The sequence below is a fragment of the Macaca fascicularis genome, chromosome 16, assembly GCF_037993035.2.
Source record: "Macaca fascicularis isolate 582-1 chromosome 16, T2T-MFA8v1.1".
Taxonomy (NCBI): domain Eukaryota; kingdom Metazoa; phylum Chordata; class Mammalia; order Primates; family Cercopithecidae; genus Macaca; species Macaca fascicularis.
The window spans coordinates 53,220,193-53,225,085 of NC_088390.1; the positions used below are offsets into that span (position 1 = coordinate 53,220,193).

At 40.4% G+C, this 4,893-nt stretch overlaps 1 pseudogene; it reads right to left on the reverse strand.

Annotated features, from left to right (window-relative positions):
* Window positions 1–212: 212 nt before the first annotated feature.
* Window positions 213–1,884, reverse strand: LOC102119420 (phosphatidylinositol 4-kinase type 2-alpha pseudogene; annotated as a pseudogene).
* Between the last annotated feature and the right edge of the window lie 3,009 nt (window positions 1,885–4,893).

The following is a 4,893-nucleotide window of genomic DNA, read 5'->3' on the forward strand; positions in this document are numbered from 1 at the left end:
CAGCACTGTGAGCCATCCAGTTGCCCTCTAGCACAGTCTTGGCTCCTGGGAGTAAGCAACAGCAAGGCAGCTGAGTGTCTGGGTCTATGCTAATTCAGGCCTGGATTAAAGGTTTCTGGCATGAGGGGATCTGGGGCTCTGCTACAAGGATTGGATTTCTTGTTTGTTTGCTTTTTCTGATGCAGAATAGGGAATTACAATAGAGCAAGGTGTCAGGGAAGGAAGGGACTGTCCAATCCTGCCACCAGCAGATGCTGGAAGGGAGATGCTCCTTCCCAGGCCTCCCTGGCATTAAGAAGGTCCGAGGGGCACTCACTCTTCCTGACTGTGCTTCTCCTTGTGGGTAGGAGAGATCCCAGGGCGGTGGCAAGCAGAAAGGGAGGGATCTTAAAGGTGCTGCTCTCCACTGGCTTCTCTAGCTTTTCCTGCACCCCACTGCCCAGGTTTCCTCCCACAAGTCTCAGACAGTGCCTCGTTTGACTGCCTCTGACTTTTGAAGCTCTGAAAGCTCTGTGTGTAGGACTCGCTAGAAAGCCGCTGGTGGGAATGGGCCATCTCATCTCAACAACCTTAGGTGGCATCTGGACAAGGTGCAGGGGACTCTGGTCTTTCAAGACCTGAGTCAGATTTAGGATCAGACCCAGCATGACAGTAATCTGCTTATCAAACTGGTCTTTGTCAAAACTAGAATTTTTTTTTTTTGAGATAAGGTCTCGCTCTATTGCCCAGGCTAGAGTGCAGTTGCCTGATCTTGGCTCACTGTAACCTCCACTTCCTGGGCTCAGGCAATCCTCCCTCCTCAGCCTCCCAAGTAGCTGGGATTACAGGCATGAATCATGATACCGGGATAATTTTTACTTTTGGTTTGTTTGTTTGTTTTTGTAGAGACAGGGTTTCCCCATTTGCCCAGGTTCGTCTCCAACTCCTGAGCTCAAATGATCTGCTTCTCGAAGTGCTAGGATTACAGGCATGAGCTACCACACCCAACCCAGGAGCTTTCCTGAATAGTTCACATGGGTCCTCTTCCAAGTCCTTGAAGTTAGGGTTGGATCTCTTTGGAATGATCAGATCTTTGAATTCCTAAGAGAAGGGGACTTTTGTCTGGGACAGCCAGGCCCAGTGCAAAGGATATTCCCTTCAGGAGTCAGGGTGCTTTGGAGGGAAGGCCAGCCCATTGTCTATGGCAGCCACCTTGATAACAGGCTCCTTCACAACCACCCAGTCTGTGTGCTGAGAGCCAGAGCTATCCTTTGGACAGTCACATTTACCAGTTGTCATTGCCTCTGTCAGTGTCGCAGATGATGTGATCCAGCACCACCAGTGGCTGGAACTGCAGTAGTAGTTGCTGTTTGATATTCTCAGGGAGCGGTTCTGCTTCAATACGCCACAGCCAATAGTCTGCATCTTTGTAGCCTTCAACAAAGAGCTGGAAAGAGCCAACCTTTGGTGGGTTGCCCGATGGGGTTAAACCACTGCCCAACGTTTGACACTTTCTCTAGCACAAGCTGCTTGCCCCTGGACATCACTTTGTCAATGGCACTATAGTTGAATGTCTTACTGGCCAGGTATACCACCTTTGTGAGGAGTACAATCTTGCATTCTAGTTTTCGGTCCACCAGGTCACCCTCTGCCTCTGAGAGATAACCCTGGCTGAGGACAAGGTATGCACCACGGCCAAAACAGCAAGGACGGCACAGCTTCTGCAACCACTTGGTCCACTTAGGATTAAGTTGCCCATAGGGGCTCTTCATTCTTGGGTTTGAAGACAACAGTGATCTTTTATTTACTGGCAAAAAAAAAAAAAAAAAAAAAAAAAAAAAGCAAAATGCATATATTCATATTGTTAAGTCTTCAGAATTATTTTCTTATCCAAAGCGGCTAGCAAGAGGCCTCAGTTACTGGTCTTCTCTGTCTCTGCTCCCCTGGAACTCCAACCTCTGAACAACAAAGAAGCAATAGCAACAGGCTCACAACTCATGAGTTCATTGTAACCCTCCAGACACCTGTGAGGGTCCTTGACAAGTAGCTTCTGCTGGGGCCCTGGTAGATGGGGCTTGGGAAAGATGCCGCGCTTAATGGCCAGTTCTGCCTGCCACACCGCAGCCTCGAACTCAAGGTCCTCCAAGAATTCATTCAGCTCCTGGTGGGCCTGAGCATTGTGCGCTGCCTTGGCAAACCCTGGACCTGCGCCACCATGGTTTGGAAATGGAAAAATTCTTCCTGCAGAAATACTGCTCATGTTTTTGGCCACTGATGACATTATTTTTTTCTTGCAACAATCCATTTTGTACTACAGTACCACGTTAAAACAAAATGAGTCCACATGTACACAGGTATAACACATCCTTTATGACATTAATATAACATTTATCCTGTTGTTGTTCGTAAATTCAAAAATTCTCTGAAGGCTTTTAAGCTATTTTAAGTTCCCTGTTATTAATGCTGTGTCCCTATTTTCTTCTCCAGTGGTTTTCTGTAATAAAGATATTATTTTTTTCAATTGGATGAAATTAATTTCCCTCCAGTAACTTTTTAATTTAAGTTTTTTGGGTTAGAAAATACTAATTTTTATTGTTAACAATTGCATTTTAGGTTGAAAAACAATTACTAAGTAAGAAGACCTAAAAGATTGTTAGGGAGAAGATGAAAAACGTATCTTATTAAGAAATAAACGAAATTACAAATAGTCATTTCAGTACTAACAATATCAAGTACAAAGTATTCTTATTCATCAATGAAAACAAATTTAAAAATTCTCATGATGGTACTTTAGCATAATCAGTTATTGTTTCTCTTTCAGCATAATGAATGGTTAAACAAACTTCACAAATTCAAAGTTCTATTTTCCCCATTGTTTTAAATAATGCCATTACTCTGTACGTAAAATTATTTTGGAATTTTAAATAAATCCTAGAAGAATATGCAATAATAGTCCAAAAGACACCCAAGTTTAATTAACGTGGGGAAAATTTGATATGTAAGCAAACCCAATATGTACATAAAACTAATAGTTTTCAAAATGTGCTGTATTGAAACTTCAACAGAATGCATTTTTTAAACTTTCATTAAAGATCCATGTGTTCATAGTATGAAGCATTTTTATTTCAGTAGGCACAACCACTAGGTATTTTTTGTTTCCTCCAGTATTTTTATTTTCTTTGGACACTAATGCTATTTACCAGAGTCTTTTAAAACACCAAGAAAGTGGAGAAAATTTAGTACGCATACACATAGAATTTTATAAAATTGGTTAAAAAGCTTGAAAAGCTTTAGGTTAAAATGCTTTCTGTATGAAGCTATGCAGTGTATCATATAGACTCTGTGCTATTGATCTTTGTTGTTAAATACTGTAGCATAGATGGTTTCCTTCAGCTCTACAGAAATTCATGAAGACTGTGAAGCAGTGTTGTACCACACCTCCAGCTCTCCATCTACCTCTTCCCTATTAAAAGACAAAAACACGCTGACATTTTATTCATGACTAGACCATTATACTAAACACTTTTTGTACATATAACTTAAATCAGATACCTAATAATGAAAACAATACATTATTTTCTATCTCTTTATGTCAGTTTCTAGTGGAGAAGATGTCACTCTAAGGAGAAGTCTGAACTTAGATTACGAGAGCATCTCTGCTAAGCCAGGATGGTATGTCTAAAGCATTTGATGAGGAGTATAACAGGGCTTGCTCATATCAAAAGTGCAATTCAGAAATAAAATGCTTTCTTTTTCTACGTATCTTTAGGACTGTTTGGATTGTGGAAAGAAAATAGATAAAGGTTTAAGAAAGGAGACATCGTGATGGTTTGGCAACAAAAACCATAGAAAGACCGACAACTTTAATATAACAAAATATTCCATCAATTAGTATACACTTTTTGCAGATGAATACAAATTATTTGTGAATGAATTGAAAAGAAGCAAGCTGCGTGTGTGTAACTATTGCAGTTCTAGACTCTTACTTTGATAACTGACAACTATTTTTCACCATGGTGAGATTAGGAATCTACTGTGATGCTTGAATATCTTAATTGGTATAAAAGGGATTGCCAAGCTTTTCAAAATTTCTTTGAGAAATGCTTTTTTTTTTTTTGTAGAAAAAATGATTCTTCAATCTTCTTCTTGGCTTCATCCATATAAGATGCAAAATAAGTATAGTGAATATGAAGCTTTTTCAGAACCTGGCAAGAAAATAAAATGTCACCTACCCTTTCTAGGGTAAATTAAAACGGACTCAGAACTCCTGATCATCAATGTAATCAACAGTGTCAATCTCTGTGGAAACCTTCCCTTTCCCTAAGTTCACATGAGAAACCTAGAATCACCAGGTTCGAAAAACTTGGGGGAGAAATGTCTGTTTTTTATCCATGATGGGAATTCGCTCTACCATTACTATTACCAGGAGATGACTTTCGCTTTCTTTTTTTTTTTTATTTTATTATTTTTTAATTTATTTATTATTATTATTATACTTTAAGTTCTAGGGTACATGTGCATAACGTGCAGGTTTGTTACATATATATACTTGTGCCATGTTGCTGTGCTGCACCCATCAACTCGTCAGCACCCATCAACTCGTCATTTACATCAGGTATAACTCCCAATGCAATCCCTTGCCCCTCCCCCCTCCCCATGATAGGCCCCGGTGTGTGATGTTCCCCTTCCCGAGTCCAAGTGATCTCATTGTTCAGTTCCCACCTATGAGTGAGAACATGTGGTGTTTGGTTTTCTGTTCTTGTGATAGTTTGCTAAGAATGATGGCATGGGCAAGGACTTCATGTCTAAAACACCAAAAGCAACAGCAGCAAAAGCCAAAATTGACAAATGGGATCTCATTAAACTAAAGAGCTTCTGCACAGCAAAAGAAACTACCATCAGAGTGAACAGGCA